Source organism: Passer domesticus, chromosome 6 (genome assembly GCF_036417665.1).
Source record: "Passer domesticus isolate bPasDom1 chromosome 6, bPasDom1.hap1, whole genome shotgun sequence".
NCBI lineage: Eukaryota > Metazoa > Chordata > Aves > Passeriformes > Passeridae > Passer > Passer domesticus.
Window position 1 is genome coordinate 13,677,268 of NC_087479.1, and position 15,099 is coordinate 13,692,366.

General features: G+C 37.0%; 1 long non-coding RNA gene across 1 annotated transcript; it reads left to right on the forward strand.

Annotated features, from left to right (window-relative positions):
* Positions 1–6,401: 6,401 nt before the first annotated feature.
* On the forward strand, positions 6,402–14,574 carry LOC135302087 (uncharacterized). Its single transcript, XR_010363779.1, has 3 exons — positions 6,402–6,529; positions 7,491–7,556; positions 14,523–14,574. It is a non-coding gene; the product is annotated as an uncharacterized LOC135302087 (long non-coding RNA).
* The last annotated feature ends 525 nt before the right edge of the window (positions 14,575–15,099 follow it).

The following is a 15,099-nucleotide window of genomic DNA, read 5'->3' on the forward strand; positions in this document are numbered from 1 at the left end:
TAATGACAGCAGAAATGTGTCTGAGGTGTAGGAAAAGAGTATTCAGGGTCATAATTCAAATTTCTCAACACATTCAGTTAAGGCCATATTTTGCAGGAACTCATTTAAGCAATGTTAAAAGGATAAGATTTTTCAAGCATTCTAAGCATCCAAAAGCTTCTGTTCTGGCTTTGTGTACAATTAGATTTTTCAAATATCTCTATTTCCCTGTGCTGAGAATTTTGCAGACCTGAGTCTCACTGTGGACATTTTTGAAGTGTTGACCATACCATGTAACTTACTCAGTCAAGAAAGTTCTGCTTTGGAGTCCAGTAAATAAACTCCAGTCCCAGAGCACACACTACTCACACATAAAGAAAATCCTTTTTGTTCTCTGAGCTTTTAATCATTAAATGGTTAAAAACATTGAAGGGCCACAACTATCACCACTGAGAGAGACAGTGAGAGAGAATGGAAGGAGGAGTGTGGTACTGCACTTTGCAAACTCAGCAGTTCTTCAGATGTGGTCTGGCATGTAGCTCATAAAGTCAAGCAAATCTTCTCATTTCAGTCATATATACAGGCACATATGCATCAACAGAGATAGATACATAGATGTTAACTCTCTAAAGAGTGAAATAAAGCAGTGTGATGTACATCTTTAGTAGATTAGCAGTAACAAAGATTTGAAGTTATAAAAAATTCATTGCTTTGTACTATTTCAGCACAAAAACACAAGCTGAATGTTTCAGGTTTGTGACAGCTAGCTAGGATAGATTTTTCTCTAAGAGGACAATGACAATGATGATAATACCATTTGAACTTTCTACTTCACTTTGAGTTTCTCATGGCTGTATTTTTTAAATGAAATTTACAGGAACATGATAACAGAAAATACTTTCATCAAAGAAACACTGTTTCATCAGAGCAAAGTAATTTCATGGAAACAAAGGAATTTTACTTTTTTTGGCTAGAAATTTTTTGAGGTCTCTCTTGATAATTCTGATTAGGGAGAAAAAAAGGAAAAAAGCAGATGGAGGGGGTGAAAACCAGGGAAAGAAAGAGGCATGCTTGCATTCATGTAGGAAAAATAATTTGGGCAAAATTTTGGGCAACTGGACAATATGAAGAAGTAAACTCCAGAATGTTGAAATACAAGAAGAAAATTGAATTTTTCTCCCTAGATCTGCTTCAGTTTTTTATTACTGGAGTGCAGGATTTCTGGTTCTTCTGTGTTGTTTCTTTCAAAAGTTCTGCAGAATGTGGGATTTCTTGCACTATGCCAGACTCAGCAATGTGCATCCAGACATAGCACTAATGTTAGATTAGCCATAACAACTAATTAGAACAACTCACAGATCACAGAATAGAATATTATAGTATCACAGACTCATTTAATGGTTTGGGCTGGAAGGAGCCCTAAAGATCATCTAGTTCCTACCCCCCTTACATGGGCATGGACACCTCCCACTAGACCAGCTTGCTCAAAGCCCCATCCAACTGGCCTTGATTTTTATCAGTGCGTGACAGAAAAAAAAGAGTTTTTCAAGATTTGGGATGGGATAATAGCATTTGTGATAATGACTAGGGATCTTTCTTTCAAAGCAACTTGAAGATGTCCCAACTCAGCACTGAGGGATTTAATGATTAGTTGAACAGGTAAATCTCTGGAGATTGACAAAACCCTATGAGTTACCAATATAGGCCGTAGATCTCATTTCCTTTGTCTTTTGTCAAATAAATAATGAAAGAGGCATTTTTTAATGCAATGGAAAATAAGATGCAAGTAGATCCCTCCAAACTGAAACTGTTATGAAAGATGGTAGACAGAGTGAAAATTTTTGTGACTGTCTCAGTCTGCATGAAGCAGCATTTGATTTTTCACACTATGTCATGCCAACTTAGAGTAATAAGAAACTATTGTTTCTACAGAAAATGGAAAATAGCATCTAACAATAAAATAAATGCATCTTTGGCTGGAGTGTCTACATTCACAACAGGCAAGTGTACAGAATATTGCACAGGCCTTCTCTGCTTTTCCACCTCCTTGAAGCAAAGCAGTTACAATGTGCTGCCTAAAGTAAATGTAGAAATTCAAAGCTTCTTCACTTTTAGCATATATAGGCCCAAGCGAAGCCCATTTAATAAGTTAGATGTGATGAACCATAGCCAGTTTTCCTACCTACTCCTCTTTCCATCTGTGCCAGCTATGTGTCTTCTCTACATCTTGGTTTCCATGAGTATCCTGTGGATATTGTCCCAGTCTTTAGTTAAGGATATAATTCTATAATTCCTAATAATGAAAAGAGAACATTCAGCAAAAATGATAGGTTGTGAACACAGCATACTCTTAGCCTGGGGAGGTGATTACCACAAGGTCACTCTGGCTCAGCAGCTGTGCAGAATTCAAACAAAAAGCTGGGAATTTTTGAAATGAAAAAATACACTGAAAAATATTATTGCACATGTGTGTATGTGTTTTTTGAACACAGAGTGCATACATACATATGCATACATATACACATAAAAGAAATATGTGAAAAACTAGGAAGAATTCAGAATTGAAACCAATCTCTATTGAGACTAAGGAAGACATTTCATTTGGATTGATTATTCCTCAGCTGCCCTGTTTTACTTTTTCCTATAAAGCAGCCTACTCTGATGGTTGGAGAGACAATGCATCTTGTATTCCAGTACCTAAAAGCTGCCAGCAAAAGGCAAGTTCTCAGACTTCAGTGCAAGAATCTACCATGCTACAGTCCTCCTGCTTTAGATGTCATACCTTGTGAAGAGGAACTTACAGATCTACAGCTTATGATAGCCAAAACCCTAGAGACTTCTGGCCAGATCAGGGAAATAATCATAGATGGATAGAGTGGCTTGGTTGGAAGGGACCTTAAATATCATCTAGTCCCACCAAGGGCAGGGATGTCACCATCAAACATCTTGTCTGGTTTGTCAGAGCCTGGATTCCTTCATGTGTTGCAATTCACACCAGTGATGATTGTTGGTGATATTACAGCCTTAGAAATCAGTTTAGGAAGCTTGCTAAGCCATGCCATTCTTTGTAGCTCATGATTCACACTTCCACTGCACAGTTCACAGGGCCAAGTTTCTGTAGCACAGATGAACCTCAGGCTCCCTGTATGCCATCTTCCCTTGCAGCTTGTGACTCTGACACAGCTGAATCTCAGACACCACTAATTTCTTTCTGGCTAATTCAGAGTGCCCTGATGTCACCACCTGGACAGGTAGGTAGAGATAGGCAGACAGTCAAGGGGGAGGAGAAGGCATGGCTGGACCAATGAAAGGTGCTAATAATATCCTTGCATTCCCCAGACATGATCCACCTCCTGGACTTCAGTCTAAGCTTGTGTCCAAGCAATGTTGAGATAGCATTTGAAATACACATGCTAAAAACTTTACTTATTGTAACTAATAAGAATTTTAAATTTAGTGTCCTGTCTAATTTTTGTATTTGATGAATTACCTCTTTATTACCAGACTGAAGTCCCCCATAAACTAGCTGCAAATTACCTATTGATACTTTCTTTTTATTCTGTTTCTTTCCCCCCACCCCCAGTACAATTCTCTGCTGTATAATAATTGTATTTTCCTGGGACTATGGAAAGAGTTAGGTAAATCAATTTTAAACAAACCATATATTGTATGCTTATATAGTTTCATTTCCAATAAATAACCTGGAATAGCTAGTCAACTTTACATGCAATCTTAATTTGAGTTTCATATGCATAACGGAAGGAAGGAAGGAAAAATGGGACAGAGTTGAGAAGGGAAGAAAGATTATATGGCTACAAGCACAGTGCGATGTAAATTCATTTACAAGGGCATCTGCATCTGTATGTCCAGTCAAGTGGCACAATGAATTGCGAGGGGATTATTGATTTCAAAATGACTTAACTTCAGTCATGCAGTACTGAGAATACCTTATTGCTTCCCTCAGCTTCATGTACCAATTTGATCATATTTTGTATATGTCTCAGCAGTCACACATGTAAGTCCTGAAAATAAAGTGATTAAAAGGGCAACAACCTCAGGGAAAAAAAAAAAAGTCTCTCACCATATAAGAGATCAGGTTTGCTCTTCATTTTCGAACACCCCAAATAATATACTTATTTATTTGAATCCCTCTCTTGAAACAATTAAAATGCAACTTACAGCAATGCTGAGCAGAAGCCCTCTGAAAATGAGCTCTCAAACTGGATTCACCCAAAGAAATTTATGTCACTTTTAAGGCTTGAATGTCTAACTTCCAAAGTCAACATGGATAAAACTTTCTGAATATGTGCACAACATGGAGCTAACAGAATTCTGAATAGGCCCATTGCAAGCTTTTAAACTTCCATGTGTATGCAGGCCTGATAACTTTTTAAAACTCTTTTTCAAGAGAAGGAGCAGGAAATAAGCATCATCTCCTCTAACATATGGATTAAAATTTTTACACTGTCAGTAATTAAAATACCATGACAAATTAAGAGCTGATAAAAGGCCACAGCTAAAGATTTATGTTCTTTTTTTTTTAAAGCTTCTTTAAGCTTTACCAAATGTACTGTGCTCCATGTACTTCATCTCTAACATCTGAATCCAGTTAGCAATGATTTTCAACTAACAGGGTGTTCCTTTGCATCAAAATGTGTAGCAGGATCTCTGTGTTACGCATGTCATCCTATGACAGTCAGTTAGCTCTCTTGCTGAAGTGCATTAGGAAACTGTTTTAAAGAGCTTGCACCTTTTGTCAGAATGGTAAAAAAAAAAACACCGACATTGTTTAACAGCCCTGTATGTCTTACCGTTATACTCTCCACCTTTTGCAAAGGTCAGAGAAGTGTCATTTTGTGACTGTACTAATTTATTCAGAAAGCACAGCTTAACTCTTCCTGTGACTTGTTAAAATCATGACAACACCATATCGGGTGGGGGGAAGCAGGATTCAAAGTGTAGACAACACACGTTTAGTGAGTAGCTTTTTGCTTGTGTCTTACATCAATCACTCCTGACATTTCCAAGGAGAAATCCTATCTGGACCCTAAAAATCTATTTCCTTTTCTCATGACAGCTGTGGTTACGGCAGGGCAGCTTGTACCATGAAGTTTTTTAATGATGAAGGCAGGCCTTCATGTCAACCTTCTTCTTAAAGTTGCAGTTATCAGAAATATAGTGCAAAATATTTCCCTTCTATTTGTTCTGTGCACATGTCCAATAAAAATTAGGATTATTTGGGTGGTTTACAAAACTATCCCTAGACCTCCACTACAGCCAGTAAGGAAACAAGTGTCAGCTTTCCAAAAGGTAAAGCTGGTTGCTTCTCAGCACACCACCTGCTATTTCTAAGGAAGAGAAGAGGTATCATAGTGCCAACTTGTCATTTGGAGTCACCCTTGCTTTGCTTTGTATAAAGTGGATGGGACATTACAGTGGTTCAGTGCCTCGTGTTATATTAATGTTCTGCTCAGGGCATTGTAGACTCAAAACTCATTAAATATGGTTGTTTGAAATGACTTAAACTTTGAATGGCATTGGGACTGTATTATCAGCACTTAGAGTGGGTCCAGAGGCTCATTGTCTGAGTTGTATCAATGCACAGTTTCACTACCTTTTCTCGCTTATCTGAGAAATACCCACACTAGTTAAAATTAGAAATGTTCTGACAGTGATTATCTGCTGCTCACTCCTACCCGTAGATGATGGCAAAAATAATTAAAAAAAAGGTTTACTTTTTATTGAGTTAATAATTACCAAACTTTTGGGGAAAGAAAATGATCTGTCTTTATATTTCTGATATGCTGCCACACAGGCCTTCTTGTCACATGATTCAGCATCCAATGATTAGACTTCAGGAGACAAGAGCAAGTTACTGTGCTGCACTAGAAGTCAGAAACACTCTCTCCTTTTTCTCTTCACTCTCACTAGGTTACTAACGTTTATATCAGAGCCATTCACTGCTTACTGAACGTTTTCCAGCCCTTCAGCTTCGGAAGTTCTTTCTCCTCTTTATGAAGGGCATTGTAATTCTGTTGGGCCTCAGATGTGTTTTCAATATCAACCTGAGGTCAAATGTATGAATCTCAAGACAAGATCAGGACACATCTGGAGGACTGTGCATTACTGTCCTACTCTATTAAAAAGCAGCAACAACAACAACTGCTTAGGAGTTCCTGGGGCTGAGCCTGACAGTGAAAACAGATGGATCACACTTCAGGATTTAATTTTCAGATGTGATTCCCCCATGCAGATGAATGGTTGGCACAATTTATGATCTTAAAACAGGTTAATTTTGAAAAGTCAAATTCTGTTCTATGATGTACGAGACATCATAAGAAGCTGTGATAGCCTCTTGTGTGTGACATATTGTACAATGGAACTGTGTGGTGTAGGATCTCCATTGGAAAAAACTCATGGAGCCTCACTGTCTGCGTCACTTTGGATAGCTGCTGACCTGGCTGCTCACCTTGCACCAATGGCTTGCCTTCTTCTACCCACTAAAGCAAGCAGTAAACCAAAACTCATCAACATTATAGTATCTTCATAGGTAACTGACTCTGACCCATTTTTAGACAAAGACAATTGAAAATAGAAAGCAGGAAAATAAGTATACAAAGATGATCAGGATCTAAGTGTCTAGTTTACATACTTGCCTCCCTAGATGTGGATCAGAAAGTTATGTGCTGCTTATGGAAGAAAGCCAGTGCCTTTTAAACATTATTCATGACAAAATTCAGCCTGCCAGTCAACCACATGCCACAGATGAATTTAAGCCTAGGGCTTTCAAAGGTTTTTTGGGTGTTTTTTTGGTTGTTTTTTGTTTTTGTTTTGTTTTGTTTTTGTTTTTTGTTTAGTTTGGTGGGGTTTTTTATATTTTTTCTTCTTTTTTTTTGTGCTAGAATTATATGCATGCTCTCAATATAAATATGTAATAGAGATGCTGCTTGCTTAAATACCCTTACCCCCATACTCACACACACACACACACACACACACAAACTGCTCCATGCATCATTATCATACCACAGGGGTAGGCAGAAAAAGAGAATTAATCCCTATTTATTTATCTGAAGAAAACAGGCTTATTTCATAAAAGCCGTCATATACCCTGATGCAATTTTCTGCACTGTATTTCAAATTAGGTTCCAAAATGTTTTCCAAAGTTTCTGTTCATTCTTGATAAGAATCTTTAAAAATTATATTTTATTCACTTAAATACACTTTCCTGAAAGTTCTGCAAATAGCAGGCTGAAAGCACACCTTTGGATTTTACAGTGATCCATAAGCCCCTTTTTTTGTGTGTAATCCTGACAAGGTCCCAGAAGCCAATGTGTGTACTTTCCACTTTGGCAATACAGGTTCGTCTGTCGTGCACACCTGTGCAATGACTGTTGGAGAGATGAAAGCACAGAGGAGACATAAGCAGAATCTGGATCTATAAAGCCTTCCCTTTTCTGCTTCAACTTTGCAATAATTCAACTCTCCATGACTCCATCCTGTTTTTACAGTGGCCCATGTGGAAACATGAACTTCTGGAACACCCAGGTCCAAATCTGCTCTTGTCTACCTCTCAAGTAAGTCAAGGGAAGCCAAAATGCAAAAATAAACAAAAAGTATCCAATAAACAAGTTTTTGCATCAAACTTAGGAAAATTATTATAATTTTGTTAACAAAAAGGTTTATCAATTGTCACTTAAAAAAAAACATTTGTCAAAGAATTGCCATCTGGAATATAGAGTTTTTAACAGTAATCGGTGCATGAAGAGTCTGTAAGATCTTAACTTTGTTAAGTTTATCTAAGCACCATCAAGCTTTTATTGGATTTAAGGCTAAACAAGTCTATTCTAAGTAAGCATTACCCATTATTCTTCATTTCCTGTTGTACCTGGTATTCCTTCAATTAGCCACATATGTCAAAGCTTGACTTAATGATAGCTAATCTTCAAGCACTGTCTATTAATTTTCTTTGTCTGTTTCTGGATCAAGACAGAGAGCAGGGAACTACCCATTAGCTAATATATCCTTCGAGCTCAAAAGCAGAAGAACAAAATAGAAGGGAGAAGTAGACTCAAATGATGTTTTCTCACTTCTGTTGGAAATAGCAGTCTCTTCTAACCACCTAGTGTCATGTAGTAATCTGCCCCAGCCTGCATGAATTAGAAAGAAAGAAGCATAATTATAAAGCAAGAAAAAAAATAGCCCTTCTTATTCAACTAAAGTCAGAAAGTTCAACTTTTCAGAATATTTCATTATTTTTAATTTTCACAATAACTTTTCTATAGGAGAAAGAGTGTTCACATTTTGGAGAAAAATATTTAAGGAAAAGAACATCTGAGTTTTTGTTATTAAAAGCAAAGGACCACTTCCATATTTTCAAGACTCCTGGTATGAAGTTTACATGAACAAATATAAAAAAAAAAACTAAGGTAATTACATAACTCCCCAACCTACCACAGGGATTTTTCCTCAAGTATTACAAGCAACAAGTAAACTTTCCTTAACAGAGCACAATCATTCCCACACATCTCTTGCAAGACATTGATATAAACCCAAAACAGTTATTCTGTTCTCTGATATCTGAATGTACAGTGATGTACAAGCATATATTGTAGATTAAGCATATATATTTCACATAAATGGCAATATTTATTAAAGAACTTATTTTTCTGAATGCTTGCACTAGTTGTTGCTGTTTCAGAAAAAAAAAAGGAATTAAGACTCCACAAGATATTTATTAAAATTTAAAATGATAATAAGATGCAATTTTTTTCTTTCCTTGAGATGACATTCACTCTTCTCAACAATATCTCACCAAGAATGCACTTGTCATATGGCACTAAGACAGGATAAACATGCCCTACCCCAACCACCAATACAGTTTTACATTCATAAGTATCCTAGTTCCCACCAGTACAAAGTTATTTTTTCACAGTAGCCAGGCTGAGTCCATCAGATCTCTTGAGCACAGGATTTCTGGGCTGCCATGTGCTGTGCTGAGTGGGCATAGCTAAGACTCAGATGTTATTCCATACCCTCTTAGGCCATTGCCAGGGATTGGGTGGAAGGGATTCTTTCTTCTGGCTTCAGTGAAGAAAGGTGTTCCTTTTCCAGTGGGGAAAATGTGGTTGTGATCAGGTCAGGCTTTGAGATAAACATGTTTGTATATGAATCATTCTCTCTTGTTGTACATTTTTGTTATTAATATAGGTGCTGCTAGTTCTTGTTTTCTTATCTCATTGTTGTTTCCAGTAAATTGTCCTTAATTTAGCTTGTAATTTTTATCTTTTATCTTCCATTATCAAGTCCATCGCCGGAGTGGGAAGGAGAAGGGGAAGAGGGGGGAGGGTGGGGAAGTGAGTGGTGCCTGATTTGGGAGAACCTTGGGTGCAGAGGGAGGACGGCCACTAAATTTGGGGATTTAGCCAATTTTGCCATTCCTAAAATCACAACAATAAGTCACATATAGGCAAGATTTCTGAAAGTAACTAGCAGTTCCTGGTACCCAACCTGTGACACTTAAAAATAATATAATTTTACAAATGCAGGTGCTTAAAGTCTAAAATTGCCTCCTTCCTTAAACCCTGGCCACCTCAGAACTGAACTACCCTTATATTCTACATTTAAAATGTTGCTCAAAACCACTTTCATCCCAGCTAATAAAGAAAGCATGTTATTTGCAAGGCAATTTGTATATCATGGCTAGAAAATTTAATGTTTAATTTTAAAATGGCAGATATTTCTGACCTACTTAAAGTGGTCTTGGAACCCCCCAATACCAGAAATATGATGGAGACTTAGAGGTCCACATGGCTACATTTAATATAGATTTACAAATATTGCTGAAAAAATACACCTGTACAGTATTTCCAATATGTTTAATTCTCTTAAAGGGCTAAAGCCATGAAGAATGTTTAGCTAAATTTCTCAAATAACTCAAAGCGAGAATTAATAAACACACTCCAAATCATGCATTCTTTTTGAGCCCTCTCAACAATTTTTTTTTCTAAGTAATTCCTGCAAAGAACATTGTGACTTGCACTAATTAGTTAAATTTTCTCTTTCCCCCAACCTACCTCCCCACCCCCCCCCCCCACTTTGTGTTGAAGTAGTTGTTGTATTGTAAAGTAATTGGTTCAGGGGTTAATCCCTGTCTTCCTTTTTGTCTGAGGCAAGAATTTACAAATATGTCCACTCTTTAGAATGTTATCACAGTGCCCTCTCTTGTCAAAAGTAAATCAAGAGGGACTAACAACAGATAAAGGCTGTGGGATTTGGTTTTTTTGTGAGGGGCGAGAGGGGAGGGAGATGTTTTGTTTCGGTTGGCTGTTTTCTGAGTGTTTTTTACACACCAGATTCAAATGTAACTTTCTCTCTGAAGACTCACTGAGCAGAGACACCTTAATGAATTGCTCAAATGTGTTGCTAAGCTGCATACGAAGAACAGACATTCAGGAAACTGACACCAGTATCGCATATGTTTCATAGCATCACATTTTATCCTTAACCCTGAAATTCAATTATTTACTATAAACTGGAACAATAATTGCAAGATTAATCCAAGCCTATGATACAAATTAACTTAATTTGTCTGCAGTTGTTTAAGAAATTACAAACTTTTGAGTCTATAAACAGTTGCAAATTCCGGGAATAATTCAAAGGCTTGTGAATAGAAAATTTCCATGACAGTTATGTCAGACAAATTTAACAGAAAATAAATATAACTAAAAATGCCCATTTTATTTTAGCACATAAAACCAACAGAGTTTTCAACAAAAAAGAAAACTGTTTTTCATTTGTGAATTCTGCAAGTTAAACTTGCCACAATGATGATGTGTAAAATGAGAAGGAAGATAGATAACATGGAGTGACACACCTGAAGGAAACAGCTCCCTTTATGGAGAAATGAGGATTTAAGGTATAGCCTTTTCCCCAGGTTTCTGTTGGAATACAGAGAGGTGGACATGATTGAAATTTGCATTTAAATGGAAATGGTTAAAGGTAAAGGCACAATGTTTAGAAAAATGAGAGTATCCATTTTTCTAAGAGGGAGGCATACTGTTATTGTATACCATTAAGGTGTCACAGAGCCTAAAAATGTTTAGAAATATTAGACACTGCTGCAGAACAAAGAACAGCAAAATGCCATTTGGAAATGACTATACACTGTGAACGAATCTGACCGAATACTACATCATATACAATTGTCTTTAATGTTTTCTGCTGCCATTACCTAATGTGAGTCCTGTTCACTAAACAGTAGAAGATGTATTAGATAGCTTTCTGATACTTTTCTACTGCAATGTAATCCAGAATCCATTAATCATTCTATCCTGGTGATTTTTGCAGGTCTTTCTCCATAGGATACCACCAGACCCTAAAATATTTTCCTGGTACACTTTCTGAGAACACACTGTGAATTTTAACTGTGTCACATGAAAACCCTGATGTGTTTCTGTGATACCAAAGAGGAGACACACATATTGCTAAAGATAACGAAATATAGAATGCAACGAGTCACAGAACTGTTCACATCTTGTGTTGACTGGAAATTGCCTTAGCGAATATTTGTGTGTGGATCTGAGACAGGCACAAGAAAATATTTTCAAGAGAAAAAGTAGAAGGCAGAAAATTCTCCTCAGTCTTCCTTTCCCAAATGAGAAGGCAGCAAATAAACTTTGCATGGGCATGGACTCTTATTGATACACATAGGCACAAATACACAAGTATTCTCTATTTTTATAAGTGGAGAGTATAAATGTGTGTATATGCACGTGTACACAGACAGTAAGTCACTAAATCATCCCATTTAAAAAGGTTTGGATCTTTTCACATCTAACTTTTTTAAGCAAGTGAAAATTATGAGACTTGAAAACATTTCGGTGTTTGACATTTTCTCGCGATTATAATTTTCCTCCAGCCTTTTTCTCTCACCTCCTCTCACCTTCTCTAGCCTCTTTCTCTCACTAGTTTTCAGTGATGTTAACCCTCTACTTTAAAATAGCATTGTTGCAGCTAAAATCAGAAGGTACTGAAATCTCAGTCAGCAGGATCATTTCCAGAGCATTTATCTGTGAGAAAACAGAAAAGGCCAGAGCTGTCTGCAGTAAAGTTACAAGTAGAAACTAGTTGTAGCAACTGCAGCCCAGTTCAGATTCATATTTACTTATTAATTATACATATTTACATTACCCCAAATTTACTACAGGATTTTAACAGTCTTTCTTAGCCTTTCTGAAACCATAAAGGTGAGCTCCAACTAACCTCTCTTCTTCCTGTACTGACATGAATGACTTCCCTGTCTTTCTAAGGCAGTGGGATTTTGGGCTGATGAACATATCTTCAAGAGGAACCTAAACTCCAGTGCCTGGATGGTGTTAGCTCATGTGACGCTGTGCTTCTCCCACTCCCAGTCTCTCTCAGCCTCCCAGAGCCTTCTGATAACAATGGAAAAAAATCCTGCCCATCATGGTGTTCACAATTGAAATATAGGCAAAGGATGGGTGTTTCGTCATCCTCCTGTTGGGACAGGATCCTTTTGAGGAAAAAAAGTCACTTGTATATCCTGGCCCATGCAAGCAGGTTTATGGCTGTGTAAGACACCAGAATCTATCAACAAATAAGCTCTGGACAATACCTGTAAGGTTCTCTATTTACCAAAAAAACCCTGTGTAACTGAAAACTGACTTGAGCTCTTTGCACACTCAGCAGCAGTGGCCTTGTCAACTGACCATTTTTGCACTCTTGATACTTTTTGAGTTTGTTGTTATATCAGATAATTTAGTCATGGATGTCTTTGGTAATGCATTTAGCAAAAAAACATAACAGTGCCAAAGGCATTGGATTAACTTCAGCAAGAATTAGATTTACACCATCATTAAACAGCCTGACAGAGGAGGTGGAAGCCTTCTCTGGTCTTTTTCCACAGACCCAGGTGTCCAAGAGCTAAAAGGTATTTATCTCAAGATTTTGCATTCCAGTTCTCAGAAGACTACAGACAAATATGCACCATGGACACCAAACAAAGTCAGACCAGTGCCTTTGTAATTAACTGGTTTTGTCCTTGCACAACTGGTTTAATTAAGGCTGACCCCTAGAATGGGTCATAAAGAACTGCAGATTCCTAAATTGGTCATTATTGCTAAGGAAAAAAAAAAGTAGAATAAAGGAAATCTTCAAGAGAGTTCAAACAGAATAGGCCCCCCAAAAGAGTCCACATTTTTATATAAATGTCATGTATACCCCACATGAAAAGCCACATAGTTCAAATATATACATCTCCACCATTAAAGATGCTTTTTTTCTTACACCTGTGAGTGTTTCTACTTCCCAAGACTTCAACTGTCTGCACTGTCAGGGACCAAAAATAAAATTGTAATTGAAATACAGATAAGATAGAAACCTTTAATTTACCTTCTCCCTGAGCAACAGGACCTTTCCAGCTGCATCTGATATACTTTCCTTTTTCATGCTTGGTCTGGTGCAAAATTATCTTTAGATAAAATATTTTAGGGATTTAGGGATTTTGTGTGCCTCAGGACAAAGGACAGTGTTTGTGAGAAGATCACTGCCCTCTTTTTGAGGCAAAATTCCACCCTTATTGAAATTTCAGTGTAACAGAAAAGTATGCCATTTCATTACCATACTATCTGTCATAGACTGTAGTCACTTTTACTACAAGAGTGCTTGAACATCAACAGCTGAGTGTCAAACAGAACTGGTAGTAGAAAATTACATGTATTTTCCCAATAAATCCATTGGGATTTTTTTTTAAGCTTTTTGATTTTCTCATATAAGTGAACTTCTTTTTAGCATGCTATAGAACTATATGCAAAATTCATTCCAGGAAAATAGGATTATGCTGTAACTTGTTTGTCTGATAACATTGGGTCCTTCAGTACACATTTGTGAATAGATAAAGGATAAAACCAGAAAGTGTTGAAGAGAGAGGACAATGGTATGACCCCCATTCAGGACTGAAAATAAAACATTTGTACTAAAGCATTGAATAGGTTTGAAATAAACTCCTGGAAGCATATATTTTTAATAAAAAAATTACTACAAAGCTTTTCAGCTAAGCAAAATACAGACGACAGTAAAATACTGTAAATATGATAAAAACAACTTTAAAGGAATTAGGCTGATTTATGGCACCTGATGATGCCAATAACTGAACTTTGAATAATCTAATCTATTTCCCAGGTAACAGTTTCAGAAATTACTCTTAAGAAGTAGTTCTGTGCTCTTACTTTATTACTTATTTCATAAAATACACCTCTGCTGCAGGTAGGCTAGATCCTTCTTTCATGTTCTGCATTCTGGTTAATAATATCATGGACGATTCTAAGTATGTTGCTATGACAAACACCAATTCCCAGTCTTGAAGGGCAGAGGCAGAGTGATTTAGTAACTGTTCACTTCCCACATGTGTGCAATTCTGTATCTGATCAAAACCCCCCTGCAAAGTATTGGGAAGAACAATACTGAAACATCTAAACTGAACAATACTGAAACATCTAAACTGAATTTACTGATCTTTGCAGGTCTCAAAGCCACTAGCTATGATTTATTGTGTTTTCCCATTGGATATCAGAGGAGCAGCCCTTCTTTCCATCCTCACCCCGATTCCTCTTTATTTCAGGTAGTAGAAATAGGAGTGTTCTAATTATAAAATTATTCAGAAAAGGACAATTCTTGGTTATTTTTATTTGCATAGCACCTAGCATAGTAAAAGCTCCTTCTCTGATCATGCAGTACACCAAACCCATGAAAACCAAGACATGTAACAGGTGCATGACTCCACTACCCAGGAAAGAAAGACAGGAAGAGATGAAGTTTTACCCAGCATCTCAGCTGGATAGCTGATGCTCCAGACTGTCCAACACCACAACTTCAAGTTATAGAAGAAATGAGAACATCCAGAATATTAGAATTTCCCTGTTTATATCAACACTTTATATCCTGAAAATGTGGTCTCATATTATCTTTTCCTCATGATGTTTGGCACTGAGTACTGCAGTGTTAGTACCTGGATAATAAATATCCAAGCTGTTTTAACTGCCTAAAGTCCTTCCACAGAAAATCAAATTTCATCCATTATTCACTATAGCAACTGTGATA